The sequence below is a fragment of the Apium graveolens genome, chromosome 6, assembly GCF_009905375.1.
Source record: "Apium graveolens cultivar Ventura chromosome 6, ASM990537v1, whole genome shotgun sequence".
NCBI lineage: Eukaryota > Viridiplantae > Streptophyta > Magnoliopsida > Apiales > Apiaceae > Apium > Apium graveolens.
In genome coordinates, this window is record NC_133652.1 from 204249827 (window position 1) to 204268179 (window position 18353).

The 18353-nt window shown below is 33.0% G+C and overlaps 1 long non-coding RNA gene across 2 annotated transcripts; it reads right to left on the reverse strand.

Annotated features, from left to right (window-relative positions):
* Positions 1–10981: 10981 nt before the first annotated feature.
* Positions 10982–13520, reverse strand: LOC141667614 (uncharacterized). 2 transcript variants are annotated; one of them, XR_012552696.1, is made up of 3 exons: positions 12842–13520; positions 12156–12489; positions 10982–12056 (listed from the first exon to the last, which is right to left on the reverse strand). It is a non-coding gene; the product is annotated as an uncharacterized LOC141667614 (long non-coding RNA). The 2 variants fall into 2 exon arrangements; XR_012552695.1 differs by having other exon boundaries at positions 12156–13520.
* Positions 13521–18353: the final 4833 nt, after the last annotated feature.

Consider the following 18353-nt stretch of genomic DNA (forward strand, 5'->3'; position numbering starts at 1 on the left):
TTGAACATCCATTATCCAGAACTATGATGTTTTTCCTGTTGCCCTGCAATCACAAAGACTACTAATGATTAGTTTTAAGGACCCAGACTTGCTTGGATCCTTTGGCCTTATTAAGTTTGTTAACATTTACAGCGGATTTAGCATCAGAATTTATGTTAACAGTTTTCTTATCAGAATTTGCAATATCAGACTTTGCATCAGAACTTACACTAGAAGGAATAATGCTAACTTTCTTTAAAGAAGGTTTTATTTGATAATAATCATAGTACAAACTATGATATTCCTTACAAGTATAAATGGAATGCCATAAACTACCACAATGAAAACAAGGATTTTGTGGCCTATATCTAACAGACTGACTCTTAACTCCTAATTTTGAAGGTAAGGAGTTTCTGTTCTTATTCTTCCTGCAAAAAGAAGCCAGATGGTTAGAATTTCCACAGTTATAACATTTCTTTCTAGGAGCATTAGGAACAGGCTTATAATTATTGCTTTTAGTCACACCTACTTTTCCATTCCTATTTTTCCTAGGTGGCTTTACCTTGTTTACATTCTTAACATCTTTCAGCTTATGCTTAAGTTGCTTCTTTGTCATTAAGCCCATGTTTACTTCAGTTGGCTTATCGTGTTTTGGTTTGTCAAAAGTTAATTTCTCTTTAACTTCTAATTTATAAATATCAGACTTTACAGCTACAAACTTAACAGAATTTACCTTTGGCTTTTGTTTAACAACTATAGGCTCAATTTCTACAGTTCCTTTATCATTCTTATCATCTCCATAACCTAAACCCTCTTTCCAGTTTCCACTACTTAACAAATTCTGAGTTGTTCTGCCAGAGTTAGTCCAAGTCCTGATAATCTCTCTTTCCTTTTCTAACTCAGTTTTTAGAGATTCATTCATTTTAAGCACTTCATCTCTAACATAGAAAGCATCATCTCTATCTTTCTGAGTTTGATGGAACATAACTAACTCTTTTTCTAAATAATCATTCCTTTTTTTATAAGCAAGATTTTCAGAAGTTAATCTTTCACATGTTAAAGTTTGATCTCTATAACTAATGAACATGGTTTTAAGATATCTTCTCAACTCAGTAATATCATCAGTATGAAAAGCATTGGTTGTTTGAGGTACCTTTAACTCAGCAGCTTCAGAACTACTATTAGCATTTGCCATTAAGGCATAGTTGACCTCACTTTCAGAATCTGAAGTGTCTGTCCAGCTTTTCTTCTTTATGACAAGACCCTTGCCTTTGTCACTCTTCAGTTTCTTGCAGTCAGGAGATATGTGGCCTTTCTCACCACAGTTGTAGCATTTGACATTTGAGTAATCTTCTCTGTCAGACTTTCCTCCTTTGCCTTCAGATTTTCTGAAACCTTTCTTATCAGAACTTGCACCTTTCCTGAAAAACTTTTTTCCCCTTCTGAATTTCCTGTATGTAATCTTTATGATTCCTTTCACCATAAGAGCACGTAGCTTCATCATCTCTTCATCAGGATCCATCTCAGATAGACTTTCAGTTTCTGAATCCTCATCACTATCAGGACTTGATGACTCAGTATCAGACTTTGTGATGAGTGCCTTTCCTTTTCCTTTCTTTGAGATAGCCACTTGAGGGGATTCCTCCTCAGCCTAAGAGCAACTGTCCTTGACTTTCTCACATGCCTCTTGCTTCTTTGATCCATCTCAAGTTCATGAGTCTTGAGCATACCATAAATTTTATCAATAGTAGTTTTATCAAGAGCATAGTTGTCTCTTATAGTTGTGGCCTTCAAATCCCAACTTTCAGGAAGAGCTAAAAGGAATTTGAGATTAGTATCTTCAAGATCATATTCCTTATCCACCAGTGACAGATCATTCAAGAGTTTGACAAATCTATCATATAAACCAGTCAATGACTCATAAGGTTTTGAGTCAAAGTGCTCATACTCTTGAGTGAGTATAGTCCTCATGTTCTTCTTAACTGAATCAGTTCCCTGACATCTTGTCTCCAAGGCATCCCATATCTCTTTTGCAGTCTTGCAGTTAATTACCCTGTTTGACATGACATTATCAATGGCACTGTGCAGCAAATGTCTTACCTTTGCATCCTTTGCAATAGATGAGAAATCTTCAGCTGTATATTCCCTTTTCTCCTTTGGTACAGTCTGTGCTGGCTGATCTGCAACTATAACAGAGAGCTTGGTTGGCTTGTGTGGTCCTTCATTCATTCTGTCAAGGTATTTTGGATCTGTAGCTTCCAGAAACATAGACATCCTCACCTTCCATATGGGATACTCAGAAAGTTTCAGTATGGGAACCCTAATTGTCTCATATCGATTATGGATTTGAGTCTTTGGAGTTTCTTCAGTTTTGGTGGGCTTGGTTCGAGTTTGTACTTCTTCAGACATGATTGTTTTTGGATCTTTACTTTATGTATGTTAACAGATTGTTCTGATACCACTTGTTAGGTCACACACACTGTAGAAGGGGGTTGAATATAGTGTTTACTACAATCAAATCGAATATAAGAACTCAAGTAACAGAAAATAGATTTTATTCAACACAATAAACTTTGTTACAAAGAACTATCCTCTCTCAGTGATAAACAATTAATCACGAGAGATGCTAGGGTTACAATAATTAATAAACCCGATTATGATAATGCATATAGTGTAAACCCTATGCCTGTGTTTATATACTACACAGTACAAAATAATCTTCTAATTGATATCGAATACAATTATGCTTCCTAATACATATCAATCAGTTATCTTTTCTTCCAAGTATTATATTCCTTATAAAATTCTTCTCCATGAATATTTCTTCTTATGTTTGTCTTGATCTTCTTTCCTTTCAATCAGCCGCCTTCCTTATCTGAACATCTTCTGAAGTCCTGATATTATCTCGTGATAAATATCTCCTGTTAACTTTAAGTTCTAACAACTTAAGTTCTGATATCTTGAGTCCTGACTTCGGTATAAGTACTGATTTCCAGTTAAGTACTGATTTGTCGTGTTAAGTAAGATCTGAAAACTAAACATAAATCATATTAAACATGACATCACAAATATATCTAACATAAGATAAGAATCTGAAAGTACTTCACTATTCTGAAATTAGAATAGGGAAAAAACTTGCCTCTTATGCAATTTACCACAAGTATATCACCTTCCTTATCACTAGCTCGGTCCTGCTTTGTTAGCTTCGTCTCTATCAAAGAAATAGACTTATTTAGTCATCTCGCAATTCAATCGCATCTCAAACGAACTTCACATCGCCCTTATCGTCTACCCGTACGCGTATTACTGACTCATATAATAAATAATAGCAATTAGGACTCGATTAACCACATAATTCACATAGTCATATTAGGTTTAGAATAATTTTTAGAATCAAAATCGACTCGCTATTCGCCTTACTAAGTAACATCTGACTCATTTTCTATTTTTCAGAAATTATTGGACTCGTTTCTATAGGTAATAAGAATTATAGGTAAATAAATATCGAAAGTCGACTTGTTTCTAAAAGAAATTAAGATTTAAGACTATTTTTAATGAAAACAGATCATTTTTTTAAGCCGAAGGGCTTTCGTTTCTCTTAAATCGGATAAACGTTTCAATTATTACTCAATAAATACAGATAAATCAATTTATTATTCAATATAAATAATTACTCCTAATTATTGAACCCTAAAAACATTTTTAAATAATTATTTTGGAAAATCAGGATTAAAAATGATTTTTCCATAATTTTTGGAATTAAAATGAATTTATTATGATTTATTAAAAATAATTTGATTAATTATCAAAATAATTAATCATTTTTAAATAACTAATAAATAATAAAGAAATAATAAATACCTAAATAAATAAATAATTTTGATTTTTAGAAAATATTCCAGAATTATTTATAATATAAATCAATTAATTAAATAATTAATCAATTTATAAAATAAATAAAAACTGATTTGATAAATAATAAAAATAAAAATAAAAAGTAATTTTTAGAAACATTTGTCAGAAAACAATTCATGACAAAAATAGATCAAAACCGGGTTCTGGAAACGGGTCAACCGGGTCAAATCCGGGTCATTAAGAACACGACCGGAAAATCCCAAAATCCGGCGACCGTCCAGGAATCCAGTGACCCAATTTCAGTCCAAAAACAACATCGTTTGATGTGGTTTTCATGAGGTTTTCATTCCAAATCATCCTAGAAATCTAACTCTGGCCATAACATCTTAGAATAACCCTTAGAGCTCCAACTCCGATCAAACCGACTCCATCTCCGGCAAAACATCGATTTTCTTCATTTGTACATGAAACTTCACGTTCTATAGTGCAAATCAAAGCTTGAACACTGTATAATCAAAGCCCTAACATCTAAGGAACCAAATATTCATCAAAATCAAAAACGTATAAAACAAAAATTGACATAAACACTAACAATCGAACCTTACTATCCAGGAATCGTTCATTCAATTAAATAATACGAATCGATCAGAAATCATCATATAAAGCTATATGAATCCTCAAATCATCCTAATAACCCTAGAATCAAAGACCCAATTCGAATATAAACCCTAGAAATTGAAAATCATATATACAATTTAAAACATGAAATTGATGGTGGAAACAGAAAGAATAGATCAAAACCTTTGATTTGAGTACATGAATCACTCGATTTGGTGCATAAATCGGCTTGAAATCACGGTTTGATTCTTCAACCCGATTGCAAAGATCCGACCCGAATTTCAGAGAATTATCTGATTTTTCTGATTTTTAATTATTAATTATAATTAATTAAATAAAAGTTAGGCTATTTATAGTAGTAATATTAATACTCATAATTAAAATCAAGGCCCTAATTATACATCTATTAAAATTAATTCTCCCTTACTTTTATAATTTTTGAGTATTAAATTTTAAATTTTAAATATTTTATGTATAAAATATATATGTAAAAAATTCCCAAAAACTGGGAATAATTCAAAAATGCAAAGAAATGGTATATTTGAAAATTCTATAATTTTATAAAAATAAAAATGTGATTTTTGTGCGGTTTTTAACCCACCAATGGGGCATGAAAAGTCATTTTTTGCGAATTGAGAAAATTTATAAAATATCTATATGTTCAGAATAACGCGATGGTACAAGCCGTCCTAGGAAAAATAAGAGCAATTATTTTATTTGAATTATCAGCTACTAAAACATAATTCGGGTCATATAACTTTTGATGCGAAGGCTTTAAATACGAAATAAAATACCCTAAAAATATCCGGACAATACAGAATACACATAACATGTAGCAGTTAGGGTTTTATAGCTAAGTACACATAAATGACATAATGAAACATATGATTTATCTTTATTATGATATAATACAAGCGTAATTTCCCAATCGTTATAATAAATTCTACAATTAATTCTCAAGCTTCCTCATCATCAAACTAAGGTAAGATAAATATTTCATAGCATTTCATTGAGGTTTTGACGGTTAAATAAAATGATGAAAGTGATGATGAATAGTGTCAAATAGTAACTTTTAGTGTTTCCTTGAATTTCTTGAAAAGATCTAGGTCTCTTAAGCACACCAAGAACATACCAAGCATCATACATCAGTAATAGAACCTCCCAATATACCAAGAAAGGTAAAAACATTCATCCAAATGTTGTTTAAGGTTTAAGTTTCAAAAAAAGTAAGGATTTTGGATGTAAGCATAGTTTTGATGGTTGTTTTGTTGATTTTTTGAATATTAGTTAGTTAAATGCTAAACTTGATGGTGTGCCTCAAGAACTTGATATACTTGAGATAATTAAGTAGTTAAGATATTTATTTTTGGTTTTTGGATGATAATTAGTAGTTTAGAGTTAAAATGAAACACAGATCGTAAACGTAACAATGTTATAACGATCGAATCAGGACATAACATTTTCTGCAAAGATACAGAATGTGTAAACTCTGTTTTCTTGAAAAATAAGATTTAATTAGGATAGATATTGTTGTAAGGGTCGTTTAGGCACTTGAATCGCTTGATTTTGATTTATGGTTCAAAAGTTAGGTCCGTTTTAGTAAAAACGATTTAGGCGACAAAACTGCTACGAATTACGAATTTTGGAAGTATAAATGATTACTTAAAATTATTCAAAAATCATAAAACATTTACATAGAGTAAGAAATGGAGTATACAATCTTCCATAAAAATTTCAAGTGAATATATATAGTTTTCAATTTTATAAAAATGTCAGAGCCGAGATCGCGCGAGTAGAAATCCTTAAGAATCGCGAGAGGAGCCGAGTGGTAAAAGCGAATAAGAATAATGGACATAAGGGATTGTGAAATTAAAACGAAATTAATAAGTACTCAGTTTTTGATACATGACGAGAGTAAAAGTGATTCGTTCAAATTGATTATAAACATTGCGTATTTACAAACAACGATAAACGCGATTAGAATCTAACGAAACGATAATGTTCTTGATTTTAGACTATCGGACTAACTCGAGAGCGCCCTCCACCTCCAAACATCCAGGAAAGTTTATGAACCCTACTCTATATACTGTTGTATTGTGATGATTGTTTTACTGTCCTTCGTACAATACCATGTTTTTCATGATAGTAAAATACGAGCTTTTATGTATCGATATCGAGTGATATTACAAGACATATATCGTAGTCTATATTAACGCTATTGTATAACGTGATGTATAAGTTATAAGACCGAGAACCGACCAGCTTTTATAAAGTATAAACCCGGAAATTATCTCAGAGATGTTTTGGACAATTAAAAGTCTGTAACTATTTTATTCCAAGAGACTCGATATCCTTTTGCGAAGTACTAATTACCTCGAATTTATTTAAAAGGATTTCCAAAGTTCACATTCCCTTAACAATATTTAATTACTCGAACAAACAATTTTATCTCAGATTTTTATTAAACAAGGGAGAAGTATTCTCCAACGTTTATTTTATTTTAAAACCAATTATTTAATATTCATTAAATATTAATTTATTTACTTAAAATATAAATTAGTTGAAGAATATTATTTTAAATATTCTTTTAAAATAGAACTATTCGAGATTTAATTATTTAAAAATTATTATTTATTTATTAAATATTTATTAAGTGATTTACTATGATATAAAAATCATAAAGGTCTACTTTTAAATATTTTCTGAATTCTGGAAAATCTTTTTAATACTTTCAAATCGTCGAAAAATGTTATCTCGACGTATTTTAAATATCTTGACTATAGTTTCAAGAGAAAGTCCCCCTTAATTATTTATTTGTTGACAACAGTCAACTCACATTATCATAATACTTCCTCCGAAAAATTCTCCGAAGTATGCATATATTTATTGATGTGTACCTCTCAACAAGTAATATGCTTGGGGAACAATATAACTTCTAGATATATGATAGGATTCTTAAAGGACCAGGAGGGGTAGACTTCAGTGCTTTGTGGACTGGGGAGGCTACTATTTACTACCGCATGAGAAGGTTCCATAATATACCGATGAACATGTGGAGTATGCGTATCTGAGAGGGATGGACGCAAAATCGTGTCTTAAGAGGGATAGAAACAAAGTGTGTACCTGAGAGGGATGGACAGAGAAAAGGCCTGAATGCGGCCAGGGTGATAACCGATAATAAAGGGAATCTTCCTTCTACATGTAGAGAACAATAATAATATTCTTTTGTATGACTGATCATCGTATAGTAGGGTTCTGGTGAATGTCCTATTCTTCCAATTGGAATTGAAGTGCAATACCGTAACCCAAGCCTAGGTGATGGGTTTACCATTAAGGTATTTGCAGACTAATAAGTCAATCAAAATGATTGTTTTAAAATGAGGTGTGTATCATCAAGAAAAAAATTACTTTAAATAAATTATATCCATATACGGATTCAGATATAAATTCTTGTACAGTCTTTTCATACTGTCAATTATTATGCTGAGCAATATAGCTCACACTTATTTTCTTAAAATGACACAACACAACGGTGAACCAAGATGCCAGTCAGAAAGCTAACAGCCCAGAAGCGAGTAGGAAATGATCAGCTTTTTCGTAGTTTATTTGGTGCAGTGCCACAGGTAGACCGTATGAGCTGGATGAGTATTTCAGTTATTATTAGTCCGGCTTATATACAAGTATGACTTATATGAGGAGTAATATAAAGAAACATATATTTGGCCAACGATCTAATCTTATAAAGGTTACACCCATGGTAAGACATAATTACTTTTGGTCTATAATAACTATCACCTTATGGATCAATAATTCTAGTAGTGTTTTGTTCATTTCCAAGAAAATAACTTTTAAGTGTGTATGTATGTGTGTGTGTATGTGTGTGTGTATGTGTGTTAATAAGTGTGGGGTTGTAGACACGTGAGTATTTCTAATGTTATGCAAAGATAAGTATTTAAACAAGATTCAAGATAGGGTGGCCTTCTAAATCCCTGACCCTAGATTTGGGGGCGTTATAAGCATGCACATATGATACACCAACCATCCGAACTTCTAAACACATCTATTTTTTCTTGGCCCTTCATGAGATGGGAGATGGGCATTATGGGAAATATGTAACCTGCACCTGGCCAGGAAGTTTTCATGTTGGATGTTACTGATTATTTCTATAAGTGGATCAAGGTAGAAGCATTTAAGTAGGTTACATCTAAAGAAGTGATTTCATTCATCAAGAAAAATATTTTGTGCAAGTTTGGAGTACCATCTGAGTTTTTTTATGATAATGGGTCACAATTTATAAGCGGCAAGACGAAAGCATTTTGCAGAGGATGGAACATCAACTTGATCAAATTAACACCTAAGTATCCTCAAGAGAATGGTCAAGCTGAATAAAATAACAAAGTCATAATCAACAACGTCAAGAAGAGGCTGACATCAAGCAAGGGCAAATGGGCTGAGGAATTGCCTCGGGTATTGTGGTCTGACAGAATTACTTTAAAGACCTCAACAGGAATTGCCTCGGGTATTGTGGTCTGACAGAATTACTTTAAAGACCTCAACAGGACTAACGCCCTACAGTTTGGTTTATGAAACAAAAGTTGTCCTACCAACTGAGGTCATGATGCCTATTGCAAGGTACGGATTGTTAACACCTGAAGTGAATGAAAAGGAGTTGGCACTCGATGTAAACACAGAAGACAAATTGTGAGAGATGGAAAAAATGCATATGGTGTCTTACCAACAGAGGGGTGCCAACACTTACAACAAACATGTCCATTTGAGGAAATTTCGGGTTGGTGACTTAGTATTGAGGAAGATGTTCCAGAATATCATACCATAGACATGACATCATCAGGAAAATTTGCTGATATTTGGGAAGGGCCTTATTCCATAGACGCAGTCGTCAAATGAGGGGCTTATCAGTTATCTACTTTAGACGATATACCAATCCCAGGGAGTTGAAATGCTTTGCACTTAAAACTTTATCACGTGCAGAGTCTCCTATCCTTAGCATTTTATTTCAATCTTAGGGATATTGCTAATAAGTCATTAATACATAGCTCCAGATGTTTGCAAAATTCAGTAGTTGCTTTCAATATGACTTGTTTTACGAAATTTTCCTCCTTTACATTGTTGCATTATGTGATACATGATTATGTGAATTGTTTCCTTAAAGTATGCTTATTCTTGTGACTTAGAGCATGATAGTTTACATGTTATATAATGATTATTTCATTGTATTTTCTTTTAACTCAACTAGAATGAATATTGGGCGTGTTTGGGAAATCTATTAAGTGGGCTTATTAATTTATAAGGCCGCAATAACTTATCGATGAGTGTTTGTTTACCCAACTTATAAGTTGAATTTATAATTTATAAGCTGATAAGTTGAATTTTGGCAATGACGTACTTTTTCTCAACTTATTTTGATTTTTTGTTTTGTTTATTAACTTTAGTTTTTAAAATGTTAACCTAACTTAAAATTCAAGAATGAAGATAATTATATTTAAAAATTATTTATTTTAATTTATTTGAGTAAAAAAATTCTAACTTATAAGTAAAATTATCCAAACACTTATAAAATTTATAAATATTCATCTACTTATCACTTTTAAGTCACTTATTCAATTTAAGTTATAAGTTACTTATTTTAAGATTTTCCAAACGGGGTAATTATATGTAGTAACTGATACATCAAAGTAAATCTTGAATCACCCCAATCACGATGTTTTGTTGCAAAATAAAACCAAACAAATGACACTAGAATGAGTGCCTTGCAGAATTTCATTTTATTTAGTTAAAGAGAAAACAACACAAACGACACAAGAATACGTTTATACCTCAATAATACATGACATATATATTTGGAGAGTTTTAAGAGGGTTAAAAACCTATTAGCCACTCTACTACTGCATGCACCAACGTATTGTGACAAAAATAAAGTTACTGTTAACTTATACTTGCATGACAAATATCTTCATTGATATTAAATCACATAATCGGGAAATAAATGAAGGATCAAATGAAGACGATTGTATAAGCATACAAGTGATACATTCAGGATAATTGTAATTGAACTAAGAGAGGTATTAAAGATTCAAGCTATGCACACTCATAGAACCAGCCTCATCATGGCTAGTTGAACATTGAATTAATAATCTAATAAGCAAACATAACTTGTGAGTAAACACAGGATTGTGATAATAAATCTTCCACGAGAACTATAATCTTCCAAAGAGATACGTTCGAATATATTCCCAACACTGAAATGCTTATATAACTTTCTAATAATCAAGATATTGACATTTTGCTCAAACGTAGCAAGCTAAATTGGCATGGATTTTCCAAGGCGTAATCAACAGATTAATATTAACATAAGACTGATTTTGTCAACGAAAATGAACATCATGAATAAATAGAAGTGATTAAAAAGCCCTTCCAATTTAAACTCGATCCCGATTCTCTATCAAATTTACTGATTAAAGTAAATAAATGACCAAAAAGAGAAGAGTTATATGACGACAACAAGGAATTTTTAAAAAGCTTTAACATTTCATAATCATGTTAAATTATCTAAAACAATTCAAACAAACCCACGCTCCCCGTAACAAAGCAAAAAAGGAACATGTAGTAGCATATTAACAAAATAAATTGACGATCCCTCGTAAGGCAATACAGGGATGAATAATAGAAAATTCGAGAAAACCACCAAAATAAACATAATTAAAGTAATGCAAAAGTTCAAATTAAAAGGAGCTTAGAACGTGAAAAGTTACAAGGAGGAGAATCATTCATCATCGTGGGCACTGCCCTTTGGAGACTTTATCTGGACATCTTCGCCACCAAGGTTCACAAGATCATCCAAGGGAAAGGCATCATCGGGGAAGGCTTTGTTACAGATTTTCACAGTTTCAAGCACGTCCCAAGAGCTCAATTTTCTCATAATTTGTTGATGAATGACATTTTCAGCTTTTTCACACATGTCTTTCTCTAAGGACTAGACTTTAAAAGAAAAATCTTCAAGTTCTTTTTGAACTTCATTCTTGGCCCTGAGGTTTTGGATTGTTAACTCTTCAGCTGGTTGGATCTTGTTGGCACATCTTTTATGCGCAGCTTCAATCTTCTTGAGAATCTTGGATTAGTGTTCATACACCTCACGAGCAACCAAGATACCTTGAAGAGTCTGAATTGAATAAGAGAAAAGAGCATGAACAGTTATAAATAATAAAATGGAAGAGTAAAGAAAGTGTGACTAGATAGATTATGCATATAGAGAGAATAGCCTGTAGAGTAATCCATTATGGATCCAACAGTCTTGGCAGAATGGCCTTCCATTGATTGTGGCAGTATCATGTCTTCCAACAAGTAAGCAAACGCAGAGGGTTTAGCACCACTGCTATAGGCCTGAGCGGCTAGAGGATTAAACCGAATACTGGTACGAGCACTAGATGGATCAGTTTTGGTTTTCGTGACAAGGGGACTGATAGTGGGGCTTTCCCAAAAAGCGGATTTGGGGGATTCAGTCTCAATAGACTTGTCCTCGCGAGATCTCTTAAGTAAGTCTTTACTAAAAATCAATAGTGGCTTTAGAACTGGAGGCTAAAATTCTGTAATAATGAAGCAAGGATCAATGAATGATAAAAGAATTAATGCATAACACAAAGATAAAAGAATAGATGCCAAAAAGAGAAACATTCAACGTATACCTCTAGCATACTCGAGTCCTGAGCTCATCTCAATCTCATTTACAGTTTTCGGACTTTCCTTAGATTCTGAAGAAATATCATGGAGAGACAAAGAGGGCTGAAGGGTAGGAGTAGACAACTTACTTCTAGTCCTTGTAGCAGCACCTCTGTTTCTAGGGGTCTCAGAAACATGTCCCTCAACTCTAATAACACCCTTCTTCATCTTGCAAACAAATTTATCAACATTCACTCTGCTAGCAATAGAGATAGAACGGCACTGGGCCATAATCTCTCACCAACAGGAAAAGACCATATTTTCTCAATGATCTCTTTAGCTGTACGGTTGCTCTCATCACTTTGGAATTCACAGTCCGTCAAAAAAGAAAATCAATTTAATTGACAAGGGTAGATTTGGTCAATTAAAGTGGGTGATAATACAAATTCGTGGAATTATATCTAGAGTTCAAGAAATGATAGGAATAAATTGAAAAAAAAAAGGAAATATGGAGCACTAGAAGGAATGGGTTTTATGAAAGAAGGGTAACATGCAGAGTGAAGCAAGTAAAAAGTGATATGCATGGATCTTATACATGAGTATGTCAATACAGTGTGAACTGTGATTAACATATGAAAAATAGGCGATACAAGGATTAAAACGACAAAGAGATAAATGATATGAAAAAACAAAGGAGATTTGTTGAATTTACCTATATTGTTCCAACACTCCAACAGGTAATCGACGCCATCTCCCAGGGTCTTTATGTCCATGAAGAAATAGTCTTTTTTCCAATTCCTAACATTCATGGTATCGTGATTAAGGATCAAAGGGTCATCTGTGTTCCTATTCAAAAAGTCGATCCTACAATTGTTGAACTTCTTGAGGCTGTATGCCTGTTTAACTACCTCGACATCAATCTTCAAGTGATGCTTGTCTTCAATCACATCAAGACAAGCAAGGGTCCTCTATGCAAAATGCATGAGTTTCCCATGAGAAACTCTCACAATGTTAAGCACATCAACAACTACCTTTGTGAAGGTGAAGAAGATATCGAATGGATAATAATAGAAGCATGTCCAATTAGTTCTCTGAAAGTCTTCACAAACACCAATGCCAGGATCAATGCCAATTGCTTCAGAAGGGAAGAGTAGTTTGGCCTCATAAAATTTTTTAGGCTTCATGATGGTGGAATCGCTATCACGTGAGTCTAGTAGGTTTTTGGCAATCCAACCAAAAGATTCAGTCGACATAACGGGGCTATCAATGTTTGAGTTCTCGACATATTTGAAATTTTTCTTGGCCATGGATGCAGAGGAGGCGATAAAGGTTTTAGAAGAGTGTTTTGGATGGAGAGGAGAACAAAATCTGAAAATGAGGGATTAAAATTGAAAGAGATATGTCTTAAGTCCAATCATGTATGAAGATTTAGGAATAACTTTTATGTAATCTCTTTTGATTTCATTGATATTAATAAAAGACTTGTTTTGTTTTTATTGCGGGCTCTATCTATTTAAATGTTTAAATAAGATATACCACAGTTTAGAGTAAAACTTTTTATGAATTGTGATGAGATCATAATAATGAGACCTAAAAGATGATAAATCTAAACTTAAATAGTTCCTGGTCGTAGGATTACTAACTGGTAATTAATAATCCGCAAAGATCGGTACATACTATGCTTGCTTCATTATGAATGATGTCTGTTCTCATAGACATTTGTGTGGTGACACTATAGCTATTATGTAGGTGCTTATTATAGAATAAGTTCACTGAACATGACTCACACAGCTGAACAACTGATGGAGTTCACTCACGTGTCACCAGTTGTTCACATAGTGATAGTTGTATAAGTATCCTTAGACTTGAGGTCATCATAGTCATCTTGTGTACACTGAACTATGCTTTGGTTTAGTTCTTAGTCTTAAGGGACAATTATAAGGGCTCTACTGGGTATAGGAATTTGTACACGAAGATAGTGTATGATCAATAAAGGATCTACCCCTTCCAGTGTAGGAAGGGAATGTTCAATGCTGATCCACTTATGTTAGTTCAGGAATCTCTGGCCAGAGTGAATGAAATTAGAAAGGAGTTACTAATTTACATTAAATAGAACTAAGCATAGTGAATGGGAAAGCAAGTGATTAAATAAGATAGGCTTGACACAAGTTCCATGCCTTGTATTTAATCGTGACATTGCAGGGAAGAAGGAATTAATTGTACGGTAACTACTCACTGAATAGGTTCTTGGTATTCTAAGCAGTGAATTCGTATTATCCGGATAGTCGTGATATGCTGAGAAGTATCCCTCACGATATAGAATAAATATGATTAATTAATTAATCATATTTAATGAATTAGAGAATTTATATAAATAATGATAAAATAGTTTTATTATTATTTATTTCTACTACTGGCTTAATACTGAACCTACAGGGTCACACCATAAAAGAGAATGATTTAATGGTGGAGAAATTAATTAATAATGACTCATAATTATTTATTTATGAAATAAATAATTAATTGGCAAATTTAATAATTGATTAAATGAGATTTAATTGATTATAAATTAATTAAGAAAAAGTTCTTAATATTTTTAATTAAGAATTTAATTTTTGGAAATTAAATCAAGTGAGAGAATTATTTCTAAAGTGTTTAGAAAAAAGATTAATAATTAAAAGGTGTTTTAATTATTAGTGAGAATAATAAATGGTTAATAATAATAATATTTTATGGGAAAATTTTCAGCTGAAAATTTTGCCTATAAATATACTATTATAGACCCTATTTTTGCCTCAACCAAAAAAATTTACAAAACCCTAATTCTCTCCATCTCATCCTCCTTCATTACATTGTTTTCTTGGTGGATATCGGTGGAGTGCTTCACACTTGAGGAGAATCTGCTAGGGATCTCCGCTCATCGTTCTTGGATCGCTATTAAAGACCTCCATATTTTCATTAACGTAAAGCTTCTTAAGGTAAACATACTGAACTACGAATTACATATTATTTTTCGCATGGATCCTGCGGAGGGTTTCGGTTTTTTTAAGATTTAAATTTACGTTTTCGCTGCGTTTATGTGCTAAAAACCCTTCAATGGCATCAGAGCTACTTGCGAAAAGTTTTAATTCGTTTATGTGTTTAACTGTTTTCGATATATGAGCATGTACGTGATTCGCCATGATTTGATGTTGATATAATATGCTTATATATGTATGGTTTTGAATATATGATATTCATGTGAGTTGTATAATCATAAGATGATTATGTAATCTGTATATATACTGATATATACATGATTTATGTTTGTTCTAATTATGAGAATCATATTAGATACGGATTCTGAATTGGCTGTTGCAGATTTGCTGAAATCTAGGTCTGGTGTACGAAAACGCAAACGAATACCTTATTCCATAGGTAAACGAGCGTCTGAACAAAACTGATAGCTAAAAGCTATCAACGCCTCGTCTGTAAGGCGTTTGACGTCGTTTACTGCCCGTAAACAGTGATTCTTGTTTTTCTGATTTGATTCTGATTTTTCTGATTTTTATCATATTTTTTTTATGATTAGATCATGGATAATATGATATGTTAAGATCAGATTATGTGTTTTAACATGCTTTTATGTGTTGTATGAGCATGGTGAATGGTTATGGCCTTTCGACCTTAGTGTAATGGTTTTGGTTTTGGTTTTAAATACGACTTGCATGTCGTCAATCTTTGTAATCATAAATCTCGAATGTAACTCGAGTTATTCTTGTAAGTTCATTAGATTAGTTTTACTTTCAATCATGTAATGTAATTGAAGACTCAAGAAGGCTATCCAATGGAGGTGATACAAAGAAGAAGACGAGGCATATAAGAAGTCTAAACAAAGAAGAAGACTTATGTAATAAGTAGTTGTATTTATTTCCATTACCATATTAGATTGACCTTGATCTTTATCATGAGCTTGATAAAGATCACATAGGATGGGGCCATAACCAAACACATTTACTTTATTGCACTTTACATTTACTTGTTTATTTAATTTTATATGCCTATGTTTACCATGCGATGATAGATTTAGGTGAACTTAAATCAATATAAGGCGTGCTCTAGAAAATCTAGAATAGAAATCGTTTCTTACCTTAACAATAAATATTATGAATACGATCATGAGATTCTTGTGTTTATGAAACACGTAATTGAATATGAATTTTCAATATTGAGAGAAAGGATGATTCTGTCAACAATAGATTTCTATCTGTAAGAAAGGGTTATTAAGTGACGCCTCTTGACAATGCTCCACCCGATCTGGGAATCATCTGATTATCGATTATTGATTTAAAATATTTAATTTAAAGGGAAGAATCTCTTTATAATATGATTATGATTGTAACGTAATATAATCCCTCTAAAATTAAATAATATCAAGTAGTAATTGGCCAATGATACAACGGGCTTGTGTCGGTCATCGCCTTCCAACATGGTAGAAAGTGGTTCTTATTTTTAAATCATTATCGTTTCGTGCTACAGCCGAGGGCTTTGATTTCGAAATAAGAAATACTTGTCTATTACATAGAGATGTGTACATTGAATTAGAATCTAAAGGTTGGTACGTGCTACAGCCGTGGGCCGTTGGAGACTGATTTAATTGTACGAAATGTTGGGTTAGACTTGACTTAGAATATTGAGTTTGTCGTGCCACAGTCGTGACTCAATTATTCAAGAGGCTAAACTTATATTAGGGAATAACATAAGATGTAAATGACAAGAGTTGTCTGCCTATTGAACATCACATGACGTTTCGTGCCACATCCGAGGTTGTGTGATGGAATGTAGGATCCCTATTCCCACTAGCATTATGAATGCTTAATTTTCACTTAGGGGGTTGAAAAAATTAGATAAACTAGTGGGAGACACTTATGAATAAAGACCCGATTCATATAGTGTTTTGAAATGAAATTGAATATTTGCTAAATGTTGTTATGTGTTTATCATTTACAGATTTACTATATTCGTCATGTCTTCTGCACTATTACTCCGAAGCATACTATATGCTCAAAATTTGACGGGTCCTAATTTAGCTGTTCGTTTTCACTGTAACAAGTTGGGGGCACTGGAAGAGGAACTGCAAGGTTTACCTTGCAGAATTGAAGAAGAAGAAGGGTAGTGAGACTACCGCTTCTGATTCAGGTATGTTCATGATTTTGAAGTTAATATGTCACTAAGTCAAATTTCTACTTGAGTATTAGATATCGCCTGTGGTTCTCATATTTGCAATTCGTTGCAGGGACTAAGGAGAAGTAGGACTCTTGAAGAAGAGGAGGTGATTCTACGGATGGGAAATGGAGCAAGAGTTGCTGCTGAAGCTATAGGATGATTTCATTTACATATGCCTACGGGCAAGACTATTATTCTAAATAATTGTTATTTTGTTCCCTAGATTGTGAGGAATATTATTTCTATTCCATGTTAGACTTGGCTGGATTTTCGTTTGTTATTCAGAATAATAAATGTTCAATTCTTAGAGATAACGTTCTTTATGGAAGTGGTATTTTAAACAATGGTCTGTATGTATGTGACGTAGAGCATAATTTACTACAAATTGAACATACTAATAAAAGAAAAAAGGGATGATAAAAAACTCACTTTCTTGTGGCACTGCGGACTTGGTCATATTAGTGAAAATAGACTGCAGACATTGCATAAGGAAGGGTTACTTGACCCCTTTGATTTTGAATCATATCCTACATGCGAGTCTTGTCTATTGGGTAAAATGACCAAATCTCCATTTAGTGGACATGGAGAGAGGGCTGCAGATATGCTAGGATTGGTACACACAGATGTATGTGGACCAATGTTTACGCAAGCCATGGGTGGATTTTCATACTTCATTGCTTTCATAGATGATCGATCTAGATTCAGATATGTGTATTTGATGAAACACAAGTCTCAAGCCTTTGAAAAGTTCAAAGAATATAAGTATGAAGTGGAGAAACAAACCAAACATAGTATTATAACTCTTCGATCAGATCGAGGTGGTGAATACTTGAATGGAGAGTTTCTAGCTTATCTCAAAGAAAATGGTATAGTCTCCTAGTGGACTCCTCCATATACTCCACAGTTGAATGGGTTATCTGAAAAGAGAAATCGAACTTTGTTAGACATGGTTCGGTCCATGATGAGCTATGCGAATCTTCCTGTATTCCTATGGCGTTATGCATTGGAAACCTCAACAT